This window comes from Schistocerca serialis, chromosome 3 (assembly GCF_023864345.2).
Source record: "Schistocerca serialis cubense isolate TAMUIC-IGC-003099 chromosome 3, iqSchSeri2.2, whole genome shotgun sequence".
NCBI lineage: Eukaryota > Metazoa > Arthropoda > Insecta > Orthoptera > Acrididae > Schistocerca > Schistocerca serialis.
In genome coordinates, this window is record NC_064640.1 from 1,093,476,813 (window position 1) to 1,093,491,840 (window position 15,028).

The following is a 15,028-nucleotide window of genomic DNA, read 5'->3' on the forward strand; positions in this document are numbered from 1 at the left end:
GTATCCCTTGGACCTTCTTATTGACGATGAAAAACATAAAATTGCATCGGAATTAAATTGAAAAGGTACAATGACGAATGAAGGAAAAGAAGTCTGACTCTTCTTACTGTCTATGTTTTGAACCATTAATGTGACACTAGTTATAGATTACGATGCTTCACTCCAGGTTTACTGTATTCCTTGGACCTTCTTATTGACGATGAAACAGAGAAATTGCATCATAATTAAATAGAAAAGGCACAATGGTAACTTAAGTACAAGAAGACTGACTCTTCTTACTGACTATGTTTTGAACCATTCCTGTGACACTAGTCATAGATTCCGATGCTTCACTTCAGGATTACTGTATCCCTCTGACCTTCTTATTGACGATGAAACACAGAAATTGCATCGGAATTAAATAGAAAAGGCACAATGCCGACTTAAGTACTAGAAGACTGACTCTTCCTACTGTCTATGTTTTGAACCATCCCTGTGACTCTAGTTATAGATTCCGATGCTTAACTTCATGATTACTGTATCCCTCTGACCTTCTTAGTGACGATGAAACACAGATATTGCATCGGAACTAAATACAAAAAGCACAATGCCGACTTAAGTACATGAAAACTGACTCATCTTACTATATATGTTTTGAACCGTCCCTCTGACGCTAGTTATAGATTCCGCTGCTTCACTACAGGTTTACTGTATCCCTTGGACCTTCTTATTAACGATGAAACACAGAAATTGCATCGGAATTAAATACAAAAGGGACAATACCGACTTAAGTACAAGAAGACTGACTCTTCTTACTGACTATGATTTGAACCATACCTGTGACACTAGTCATAGATTCCGATGCTTAACTTCAGGATTTCTGTATCCCTCTGACCTTCTTATTGACGATGAAACACAGAAATTGTATCGGAATTAAATACAAAAGGCACAATGCCGACTTAAGTACAAGAAGACTGACTCTTCTTACTGTCTATGTTTTGAACCATCCCTGTGACACTAGTTATAGATTCCGATGCTTCACTCCAGGTTTACCGTATCCCTTGGACCTTCTTATTGACGATGAAACACAGAAATTGTATCGGAATTAAATACAAAACTCACAATGCCGACTTAAGTACCAGAAGTCTGACTCTTCTTACTGACTATGTTTTGAACCATTCCTGTGACACTAGTTATAAATTCCGTTGCTTCACTTCAAGTTTACTGTATCCCTTGGACCTTCTTATTGACGATGAAACACAGAAATTGCATCGGAATTAAATACAAAAGGCACAATGCAGAATTAAGTACAAAAAGACTGACCCTTCTTACTGTCTATGTTTTGAAACATTTCTGTGACACTAGTTATAGATTCCGATGCTTCACTCCAGGTTCACTGTATCCCTTGGACATTCTTATTGACGATGAAACACAGAAATTGCATCGGAATTAAATACAATAGGCTCAATGCCGACTAAAGTACAAGAAGACTGACTCTTCCTACTGTCTATGTTTTGAACCATTCCTGTGACACTAGTCACAGATTCTGATGCTTCACTTCAGGTTTACTGTATCCCTCTTACCTTCGTATTGACTATGAAAAACAGAAATTGCATCGCAATTATATACAAAAGGCACAATACCGACTTAAGTACAAGAAGACTGACTCTTCTTACTGACTATGTTTTTAACCACTCCTGTGACACTAGTCATATATTCCGATGCTTAACTTCAGGATTACTGTATCCCTCTGACCTTTTTATTGACGATGAAACACAGAAATTGCATCGGCCTTAAATACAAAAGGCACAATGCCGACTTAAGTACAAGAAGACTGACTCTGCTTACTGTCTATGTTTTGAACCATCCCTGTAACACTAGTTATAGATTCCGATGCTTCACTCCAGGTTTACTGTATGCCTTGGACCATCTTATTGACGATGAAACACAGAAATTGCATCAGAATTAAATAGAAAATGCACAATGATGACTTAAGTACAAGAAGACTGACTCTTCTTAGTGATTATTTTTTGAACCACTCCTGTGACACTAGTCATAGATTCCGATGCTTCACTTCAGGTTTACTGTATTCCTCTCACCTTCGTATTGACTATGAAACACAGAAATTGCATCGGAATTAAATACAAAAGGTAAAATACCAACTTAAGTACAAGAAGACTGACTCTTCTTACTGACTATGTTTTTCACCATTCCTGTGACACTAGTCATAGATTGCGATGCTTAAGTTGAGGATTACTGTATCCCTCTGACCTTTTTATTGACGATGAAACACAGAAATTGCATCGGCCTTAAAAACAAAAAGGCACAATGCCGACTTAAGTACATGAAGACTGACTCTACTTACTGTCTATGTTTTGGACCATCCCTGTGACACTAGTTATAGATTCCGATGCTTCACTCCAGGTTTACTGTATGCCTTGGACCATCTTATTGACGTTGAAACACAGAAATTGCGTCGGAATTAAATAGAAAAGGCACAATGTTGACTTAAGTACAAGAATACTGACTCATCTTACTATCTATGTTTTGAACCATCCCTGTGACAGTAGTTATTGATTCCGATGCTTCACTCCAGGTTTACTGTATCCCTTGAACCTTCTTATTGACGATGAAACACAGAAATTGCAGCGGAATTAAATACAAAAAGCACAATGCCGACTTAAGTACAAGAAGACTGACTCTTCTTACTGACTATGTTTTGAACCTTTCCTATGACACTAGTTATAGATTCCGATGCTTCACTTCAGGTTAACTGTATCCCTCTGACCCTCTTATTCACGATGAAACACAGAAATTGCATCGGAATTAAATACAAATGGCACAATGCCGAATTGAGTACAAGAAGATTGACTCTTCTTACTGTCTATGTTTTGAACCATTCCTGTGACACTTGTTATACATTCCGATGGTTCATTTCTGGTTTACTGTATCCCTTGGACCTTCTTATTGACGATGAAACACAGATATTGCATCGGAATTATATACAAAAGGCACAATGCCGACTTAAGTACAAGAAGACTGACTCTTCCAACCGTCTATGTTTTGAACAATTCCTGTGACACTAGTTATAGATTCCGATGCTTCACTTCAGGTTTACTTTATCCCTCTGACCGTCGTATTGACGAAGAAACACAGAAATTGCATCGGAATTAAATAGAAAAGGCACAATGCCGACTTAAGTACAAGAAGACTGACTCTTCTTACTGTCTATGTTTTGAACCATCCCTGTGACACTAGTTATAGATTCCGATGCTTCACTCCAGGTTTACTGTATCCCTTGGACCTTCTTATTGACGATGAAACACAGAAATTGTATCGGAATTAAATACAAAACTCACAATGCCGACTTAAGTACCAGAAGTCTGACTCTTCTTACTGACTATGTTTTGAACCATTCCTGTGACACTAGTTATAAATTCCGTTGCTTCACTTCAGGTTTACTGTATCCCTTGGACCTTCTAATTGACGATGAAACACAGAAATTGCATCGGAATTAAATACAAAAGGCACAATGCAGAATTAAGTACAAAAAGACTGACTCTTCTTACTGTCTATGTTTTGAAACATTTCTGTGACACTAGTTATAGATTCCGATGCTTCACTCCAGGTTCACTGTATCCCTTGGACATTCTTATTGACGATGAAACACATAAATTGCATCGGAATTAAATACAATAGGCTCAATGCCGACTAAAGTACAAGAAGACTGACTCTTCTTAGTGATTATTTTTTGAACCATTCCTGTGACACTAGTCATAGATTCCGATGCTTAACTTCAGGATTACTGTATCCCTCTGACCTTTTTATTGACGATGAAACACAGATATTGCATCGGCCTTAAATACAAAAGGCACTATGCCGACTTAAGTACAAGAAGACTGACTCTGCTTACTGTCTATGTTTTGAACCATCCCTGTGACACTAGTTATAGATTCCGATGCTTCACTCCAGGTTTACTGTATGCCTTGGACCATCTTATTGACGATGAAACACAGAAATTGCATCAGAATTAAATAGAAAATGCACAATGATGACTTAAGTACAAGAAGACTGACTCTTCTTAGTGATTATTTTTTGAACCATTCCTGTGACGCTAGTTATAGTTTCCGATGCTTCAGTTCAGGTTTACTGTATCCCTTGGACGTTCTTATTGACGTTGAAACACAGAAATTGCGTCGGAATTAAATAGAAAAGGCACAATGCCGACTTAAGTACAAGAATACTGACTCATCTTACTGTCTTTGTTTTGAACCATCCCTGTGACACTAGTTAAAGATTCCGATGCTTCACTTCAGGTTTACTGTATCCCTCTGACCCTCTTATTGATGATGAAACACAGAAATTGCATCGGAATTAAATACAAATGGCACAATGCCGAATTGAGTACAAGAATATTGACTTTTCTTACTGTCTATGTTTTGAACCATTCCTGTGACACTAGTTATGGACTCCGATGCTTCACTCCAGGTTTACTGTATCCCTTGAACCTTCTTATCGACGATGAAACACAGAAATTGCATGGGAATTAAATACAAAAGGCACAATGCCGACTTAAGTACATGTAGACTGACTTTTCCTACTGTCTATGATTTGAACCATTCCTATGACACTTGTTATAGATTCCGATGGTTCATTTCTGGTTTACTATATCCCTTGGACCTTCTTATTGACGATGAAACACAGAAATTGCATCGGAATTAAATACAAAAGGCACAATGCCGACTTAAGTACAAGAAGACTGACTCTTCCAACTGTCTATGTTTTGAACAATTCCTGTGACACTAGTTATAGATTCCGATGCTTGAATTCAGGTTTAATTTATCCCTCTGACAGTGGTATTGACGAACAAACACAGAAATTGCATCGGAATTAAATAGAAATGGCACAATGCCGACTTAAGTACTAGAAGACTGACTCTTTCTACTGTCTATGTTTTGAACCATTCCTATGATACTAGTTATAGATTCCGATGCTTCACTTCAGGTTTACTGTATGCCTTGCACTTTCTTATTGACGATGAAACACAGAAATTGCATCGGAATTAAATACAAAAGGCACAATGACGACTTAACTACAAGAAGACTGACTCTTCTTACTGACTATGCTTTGATCCATTCCTGTGACTCTAGTTATAGATTCCGATGCTTAACTTCATGATTACTGTATCCCTCTGACCTTCTTATTGACGATGAAACACAGAAACTGTATCGGAATTAAATACAAAAGGCACAATGCCGACTTAAGTACAAGAAGACTGACTCTTCCTACTGTCTATGTTTTGAACCAGTACTGTGACACTAGTTATAAATTCCGTTGCTTCACTTCAGGTTTTCTGTATCACTTGGACCTTCTTATTGACGATGAAACCCAGAAATTGTATCGGAATTAACTACAAAACTCACAATGCCGACTTAAGTACCAGAAGTCTGACTCTTCTTACTGACCATGTTTTGAACCATTCCTGTGACACTAGTTATAAATTCCGTTGCTTCACTTCAGGTTTACTGTATCCTTTGGACCTTCTTATTGACGATGAAACACAGAAATTTCATCGGAATTAAATACAAAAGGCACAATGCCGACTTAAGTACAAGAAGACTGACTCTTCTTACTGTCTATGTTTTGAACCATCCCTGTGACACTAGATATGGATTCCGATGCTTCACTCCAGGTTCACTGTATCCCTTGGACCTTCTTATTGACGATGAAACACAGAAATTGCGTCGGAATTAAATACAATAGGCTCAATGCCGACTAAAGTACAAGAAGACTGACTCTTCCTACTGTCTATGTTTTGAACCATTCCTGTGACACTAGTCATAGATTCCGATGCTTCACTTCAGGTTTACTGTATCCCTCTTACCTTCGTATTGACTATGAAAAACAGAAATTGCATCGGAATTATATACAAAAGGCACAATACCGACTTAAGTACAAGAAGACTGACTCTTCTTACTGACTATGTTTTTAACCATTCCTGTGACACTAGTCATAGATTCCGATGCTTAACTTCAGGATTACTGTATCCCTTTGACCTTTTTATTGACGATGAAACACAGAAATTGCATCGGCCTTAAATACAAAAGGCACAATGCCGACTTAAGTACAAGAAGACTGACTCTTCTTACTGTCTATGTTTTGAACCATCCCTGTGACACTAGTTATAGATTCCGATGCTTCACTCCACGTTTACTGTATCCCTTGGACCTTCTTATTGACGATGAAACACAGAAATTGCATCGGAATTAAATACAAAAGGCACAATGCAGAATTAAGTACAAAAAGACTAACTCTTCTTACAGACTATGTTTTGAACCATTCCTGTGACACTAGTTATAAATTCCGTTGCTTCACTTCAGGTTTACTGTATCCCTTGGACCTTCTTATTGACGATGAAACACAGAAATTGCATCGGAATTAAATACAAAAGGCACAATGCAGAATTAAGTACAAAAAGACTGACTCTTCTTACTGTCTATGTTTTGAAACATTTCTGTGACACTAGTTATAGATTCCGATGCTTCACTCCAGGTTCACTGTATCCCTTGGACATTCTTATTGACGATGAAACACAGAAATTGCATCGGAATTAAATACAATAGGCTCAATGCCGACTAAAGTACAAGAAGACTGACTCTTCCTACTGTCTATGTTTTGAACCATTCCTGTGACACTAGTCACAGATTCCGATGCTTCACTTCAGGTTTACTGTATCCCTCTTACCTTCGTATTGACTATGAAAAACAGAAATTGCATCGGAATTATATACAAAAGGCACAATACCGACTTAAGTACAAGAAGACTGACTCTTCTTACTGACTATGTTTTTAACCATTCCTGTGACACTAGTCATAGATTCCGATGCTTAACTTCAGGATTACTGTATCCCTCTGACCTTTTTATTGACGATGAAACACAGAAATTGCATCGGCCTTAAATACAAAAGGCACAATGCCGACTTAAGTACAAGATGACTGACTCTGCTTACTGTCTATGTTTTGAACCATCCCTGTGACACTAGTTATAGATTCCGATGCTTCACTCCAGGTTTACTGTATGCCTTGGACCATCTTATTGACCATGAAACACAGAAATTGCATCAGAATTAAATAGAAAATGCACAATGATGACTTATGTAGAAGAAGACTGACTCTTCTTAGTGATTATTTTTTGAACCATTCCTGTGACGCTAGTTATAGTTTCCGATGCTTCAGTTCAGGTTTACTGTATCCCTTGGACGTTCTTATTGACGTTGAAACACAGAAATTGCGTCGGAATTAAATAGAGAAGGCACAATGCCGACTTAAGTACAAGAATACTGACTCATCTTACTGTCTTTGTTTTGAACCATCCCTGTGACACTAGTTATAGATTCCGATGCTTCACTCCAGGTTTACTGTATTCCTTGGACCTTCTTATTGACGATGAAACACAGAAATTGCATCATAATTAAATAGAAAAGGCACAATGATAACTTAAGTACAAGAAGACTGACTCTTCTTACTGACTATGTTTTGAACCATTCCTGTGACACTAGTCATAGATTCCGATGCTTCACTTCAGGATTACTGTATCCCTCTGACCTTCTTATTGACGATGAAACACAGAAATTGCATCGGAATTAAATACAAAAGGCACAATGCCGACTTAAGTACATGTATACTGACCTTTCCTACTGTCTATGCTTTGAACCATTCCTGTGACACTTGTTATAGATTCCGATGGTTCATTTCTGGTTTACTGTATCCCTTGGACCTTCTTATTGACGATGAAACACAGATATTGCATCGGAATTATATACAAAAGGCACAATGCCGACTTAAGTACAAGAAGACTGACTCTTCCAACTGTCTATGTTTTGAACAATTCCTGTGACACTAGTTATAGATTCCGATGCTTCACTTCAGGTTTACTTTATCCCTCTGACCGTCGTATTGACGAAGAAACACAGAAATTGCATCGGAATTAAATAGAAAAGGCACAATGCCGACTTAAGTACTAGAAGACTGACTCTTCCTACTGTCTATGTTTTGAACCATCCCTGTGACTCTAGTTATAGATTCCGATGCTTAACTTCATGATTACTGTATCCCTCTGACCTTCTTAGTGACGATGAAACACAGATATTGCATCGGAATTAAATACAAAAAGCACAATGCCGACTTAAGTACATGAAAACTGACTCATCTTACTATCTATGTTTTGAACCGTCCCTCTGACGCTAGTTATAGATTCCGCTGCTTCACTACAGGTTTACTGTATCCCTTGGACCTTCTTATTAACGATGAAACACAGAAATTGCATCGGAATTAAATACAAAAGGGACAATACCGACTTAAGTACAAGAAGACTGACTCTTCTTACTGACTATGATTTGAACCATTCCTGTGACACTAGTCATAGATTCCGATGCTTAACTTCAGGATTTCTGTATCCCTCTGACCTTCTTATTGACGATGAAACACAGAAATTGTATCGGAATTAAATACAAAAGGCACAATGCCGACTTAAGTACAAGAAGACTGACTCTTCTTAGTGTCTATGTTTTGAACCATCCCTGTGACACTAGTTATAGATTCCGATGCTTCACTCCAGGTTTACTGTATCCCTTGGACCTTCTTATTGACGATGAAACACAGAAATTGTATCGGAATTAAATACAAAACTCACAATGCTGACTTAAGCACCAGAAGTCTGACTCTTCTTACTGACTATGTTTTGAACCATTCCTGTGACACTAGTTATAAATTCCGTTGCTTCACTTCAGGTTTACTGTACCCCTTGGACCTTCTTATTGACGATGAAACACAGAAATTGCATCGGAATTAAATACAAAAGGCACAATGCAGAATTAAGTACAAAAAGACTGACTCTTCTTACTGTCTATGTTTTGAAACATTTCTGTGACACTAGTTATAGATTCCGATGCTTCACTCCAGGTTCACTGTATCCCTTGGACATTCTTATTGACGATGAAACACAGAAATTGCATCGGAATTAAATACAATAGGCTCAATGCCGACTAAAGTACAAGAAGACTGACTCTTCCTACTGTCTATGTTTTGAACCATTCCTGTGACACTAGTCACAGATTCTGATGCTTCACTTCAGGTTTACTGTATCCCTCTTACCTTCGTATTGACTATGAAAAACAGAAATTGCATCGCAATTATATACAAAAGGCACAATACCGACTTAAGTACAAGAAGACTGACTCTTCTTACTGACTATGTTTTTAACCATTCCTGTGACACTAGTCATAGATTCCGATGCTTAACTTCAGGATTACTGTATCCCTCTGACCTTTTTATTGACGATGAAACACAGAAATTGCATCGGCCTTAAATACAAAAGGCACAATGCCGACTTAAGTACAAGAAGACTGACTCTGCTTACTGTCTATGTTTTGAACCATCCCTGTGACACTAGTTATAGATTCCGATGCTTCACTCCAGGTTTACTGTATGCCTTGGACCATCTTATTGACGATGAAACACAGAAATTGCATCAGAATTAAATAGAAAATTCACAATGATGTCTTAAGTACAAGAAGACTGACTCTTCTTAGTGATTATTTTTTGAACCACTCCTGTGACACTAGTCATAGATTCCGATGCTTCACTTCAGGTTTACTGTATTCCTCTCACCTTCGTATTGACTATGAAACACAGAAATTACATCGGAATTAAATACAAAAGGTAAAATACCAACTTAAGTACAAGAAGACTGACTCTTCTTACTGACTATGTTTTTAACCATTCCTGTGACACTAGTCATAGATTGCGATGCTTAAGTTGAGGATTACTGTATCCCTCTGACCTTTTTATTGACGATGAAACACAGAAATTGCATCGGCCTTAAATACAAAAAGGCACAATGCCGACTTAAGTACATGAAGACTGACTCTACTTACTGTCTATGTTTTGGACATCCCTGTGACACTAGTTATAGATTCCGATGCTTCACTCCAGGTTTACTGTATGCCTTGGACCATCTTATTGACGTTGAAACACAGAAATTGCGTCGGAATTAAATAGAAAAGGCACAATGCTGACTTAAGTACAAGAATACTGACTCATCTTACTATCTATGTTTTGAACCATCCCTGTGACAGTAGTTATTGATTCCGATGCTTCACTCCAGGTTTACTGTATCCCTTGGACCTTCTTATTGACGATGAAACACAGAAATTGCAGCGGAATTAAATACAAATAGCACAATGCCGACTTAAGTACAAGAAGACTGACTCTTCTTACTGACTATGTTTTGAACCTTTCCTGTGACACTAGTTATAGATTCCGATGCTTCACTTCAGGTTAACTGTATCCCTCTGACCCTCTTATTCACGATGAAACACAGAAATTGCATCGGAATTAAATACAAATGGCACAATGCCGAATTGAGTACAAGAAGATTGACTCTTCTTACTGTCTATGTTTTGAACCATTCCTGTGACACTAGTTATGGACTCCGATGCTTCACTCCAGGTTTACTGTATCCCTTGGACCTTCTTATTGACGATGAAATACATAAAATTGCATCGGAATTAAATTGAAAAGGTACAATGACGAATGAAGTAAAAGAAGTCTGGCTCTTCTTACTGTCTATGTTTTGAACCATTAATGTGACACTAGTTATAGATTACGATGCTTCACTCCAGGTTTACTGTATTCCTTGGACCTTCTTATTGACGATGAAACACAGAAATTGCATCATAATTAAATAGAAAAGGCACAATGATAACTTAAGTACAAGAAGACTGACTCTTCTTACTGACTATGTTTTGAACCATTCCTGTGACACTAGTCATAGATTCCGATGCTTCACTTCAGGATTACTGTATCCCTCTGACCTTCTTATTGACGATGAAACACAGAAATTGCATCGGAATTAAATACAAAAGGCACAATGCCGACTTAAGTACATGTAGACTGACCTTTCCTACTGTCTATGCTTTGAACCATTCCTGTGACACTTGTTATACATTCCGATGGTTCATTTCTGGTTTACTGTATCCCTTGGACCTTCTTATTGACGATGAAACACAGATATTGCATCGGAATTATATACAAAAGGCACAATGCCGACTTAAGTACAAGAGGACTGACTCTTCCAACTGTCTATGTTTTGAACAATTCCTGTGACACTAGTTATAGATTCCGATGCTTCACTTCAGGTTTACTTTATCCCTCTGACCGTCGTATTGACGAAGAAACACAGAAATTGCATCGGAATTAAATAGAAAAGGCACAATGCCGACTTAAGTACTAGAAGACTGACTCTTCCTACTGTCTATGTTTTGAACCATCCCTGTGACTCTAGTTATAGATTCCGATGCTTAACTTCATGATTACTGTATCCCATTGACCTTCTTAGTGACGATGAAACACAGATATTGCATCGGAATTAAATACAAAAAGCACAATGCCGACTTAAGTACATGAAAACTGACTCATCTTACTATCTATGTTTTGAACCGTCCCTGTGACGCTAGTTATAGATTCCGCTGCTTCACTACAGGTTTACTGTATCCCTTGGACCTTCTTATTAACGATGAAACACAGAAATTGCATCGGAATTAAATACAAAAGGGACAATACCGACTTAAGTACAAGAAGACTGACTCTTCTTACTGACTATGATTTGAACCATTCCTGTGACACTAGTCATAGATTCCGATGCTTAACTTCAGGATTTCTGTATCCCTCTGACCTTCTTATTGACGATGAAACACAGAAATTGTATCGGAATTAAATACAAAAGGCACAATGCCGACTTAAGTACAAGAAGACTGACTATTCTTACTGTCTATGTTTTGAACCATCCCTGTGACACTAGTTATAAATACCGATGCTTCACTCCAGGTTTACTGTATCCCTTGGACCTTCTTATTGACGATGAAACACAGAAATTGTATCGGAATTAAATACAAAACTCACAATGCCGACTTAAGTACCAGAAGTCTGACTCTTCTTACTGACTATGTTTTGAACCATTCCTGTGACACTAGTTATAAATTCCGTTGCTTCACTTCAGGTTTACTGTATCCTTTGGACCTTCTTATTGACGATGAAACACAGAAATTGCATCGGAATTAAATACAAAAGGCACAATGCAGAATTAAGTACAAAAAGACTGACTCTTCTTACTGTCTATGTTTTGAAACATTTCTGTGACACTAGTTATAGATTCCGATGCTTCACTCCAGGTTCACTGTATCCCTTGGACATTCTTATTGACGATGAAACACAGAAATTGCATCGGAATTAAATACAATAGGCTCAATGCCGACTAAAGTACAAGAAGACTGACTCTTCCTACTGTCTATGTTTTGAACCATTCCTGTGACACTAGTCACAGATTCTGATGCTTCACTTCAGGTTTACTGTATCCCTCTTACCTTCGTATTGACTATGAAAAACAGAAATTGCATCGCAATTATATACAAAAGGCACAATACCGACTTAAGTACAAGAAGACTGACTCTTCTTACTGACTATGTTTTTAACCATTCCTGTGACACTAGTCATAGATTCCGATGCTTAACTTCAGGATTACTGTATCCCTCTGACCTTTTTATTGACGATGAAACACAGAAATTGCATCGGCCTTAAATACAAAAGGCACAATGCCGACTTAAGTACAAGAAGACTGACTCTGCTTACTGTCTATGTTTTGAACCATCCCTGTGACACTAGTTATAGATTCCGATGCTTCACTCCAGGTTTACTGTATGCCTTGGACCATCTTATTGACGATGAAACACAGAAATTGCATCAGAATTAAATAGAAAATTCACAATGATGTCTTAAGTACAAGAAGACTGACTCTTCTTAGTGATTATTTTTTGAACCACTCCTGTGACACTAGTCATAGATTCCGATGCTTCACTTCAGGTTTACTGTATTCCTCTCACCTTCGTATTGACTATGAAACACAGAAATTACATCGGAATTAAATACAAAAGGTAAAATACCAACTTAAGTACAAGAAGACTGACTCTTCTTACTGACTATGTTTTTAACCATTCCTGTGACACTAGTCATAGATTGCGATGCTTAAGTTGAGGATTACTGTATCCCTCTGACCTTTTTATTGACGATGAAACACAGAAATTGCATCGGCCTTAAATACAAAAAGGCACAATGCCGACTTAAGTACATGAAGACTGACTCTACTTACTGTCTATGTTTTGGACCATCCCTGTGACACTAGTTATAGATTCCGATGCTTCACTCCAGGTTTACTGTATGCCTTGGACCATCTTATTGACGTTGAAACACAGAAATTGCGTCGGAATTAAATAGAAAAGGCACAATGCTGACTTAAGTACAAGAATACTGACTCATCTTACTATCTATGTTTTGAACCATCCCTGTGACAGTAGTTATTGATTCCGATGCTTCACTCCAGGTTTACTGTATCCCTTGGACCTTCTTATTGACGATGAAACACAGAAATTGCAGCGGAATTAAATACAAATAGCACAATGCCGACTTAAGTACAAGAAGACTGACTCTTCTTACTGACTATGTTTTGAACCTTTCCTGTGACACTAGTTATAGATTCCGATGCTTCACTTCAGGTTAACTGTATCCCTCTGACCCTCTTATTCACGATGAAACACAGAAATTGCATCGGAATTAAATACAAATGGCACAATGCCGAATTGAGTACAAGAAGATTGACTCTTCTTACTGTCTATGCTTTGAACCATTCCTGTGACACTAGTTATGGACTCCGATGCTTCACTCCAGGTTTACTGTATCCCTTGGACCTTCTTATTGACGATGAAATACATAAAATTGCATCGGAATTAAATTGAAAAGGTACAATGACGAATGAAGTAAAAGAAGTCTGGCTCTTCTTACTGTCTATGTTTTGAACCATTAATGTGACACTAGTTATAGATTACGATGCTTCACTCCAGGTTTACTGTATTCCTTGGACCTTCTTATTGACGATGAAACACAGAAATTGCATCATAATTAAATAGAAAAGGCACAATGATAACTTAAGTACAAGAAGACTGACTCTTCTTACTGACTATGTTTTGAACCATTCCTGTGACACTAGTCATAGATTCCGATGCTTCACTTCAGGATTACTGTATCCCTCTGACCTTCTTATTGACGATGAAACACAGAAATTGCATCGGAATTAAATACAAAAGGCACAATGCCGACTTAAGTACATGTAGACTGACCTTTCCTACTGTCTATGCTTTGAACCATTCCTGTGACACTTGTTATACATTCCGATGGTTCATTTCTGGTTTACTGTATCCCTTGGACCTTCTTATTGACGATGAAACACAGATATTGCATCGGAATTATATACAAAAGGCACAATGCCGACTTAAGTACAAGAGGACTGACTCTTCCAACTGTCTATGTTTTGAACAATTCCTGTGACACTAGTTATAGATTCCGATGCTTCACTTCAGGTTTACTTTATCCCTCTGACCGTCGTATTGACGAAGAAACACAGAAATTGCATCGGAATTAAATAGAAAAGGCACAATGCCGACTTAAGTACTAGAAGACTGACTCTTCCTACTGTCTATGTTTTGAACCATCCCTGTGACTCTAGTTATAGATTCCGATGCTTAACTTCATGATTACTGTATCCCATTGACCTTCTTAGTGACGATGAAACACAGATATTGCATCGGAATTAAATACAAAAAGCACAATGCCGACTTAAGTACATGAAAACTGACTCATCTTACTATCTATGTTTTGAACCGTCCCTGTGACGCTAGTTATAGATTCCGCTGCTTCACTACAGGTTTACTGTATCCCTTGGACCTTCTTATTAACGATGAAACACAGAAATTGCATCGGAATTAAATACAAAAGGGACAATACCGACTTAAGTACAAGAAGACTGACTCTTCTTACTGACTATGATTTGAACCATTCCTGTGACACTAGTCATAGATTCCGATGCTTAACTTCAGGATTTCTGTATCCCTCTGACCTTCTTATTGACGATGAAACACAGAAATTGTATCGGAATTAAATAC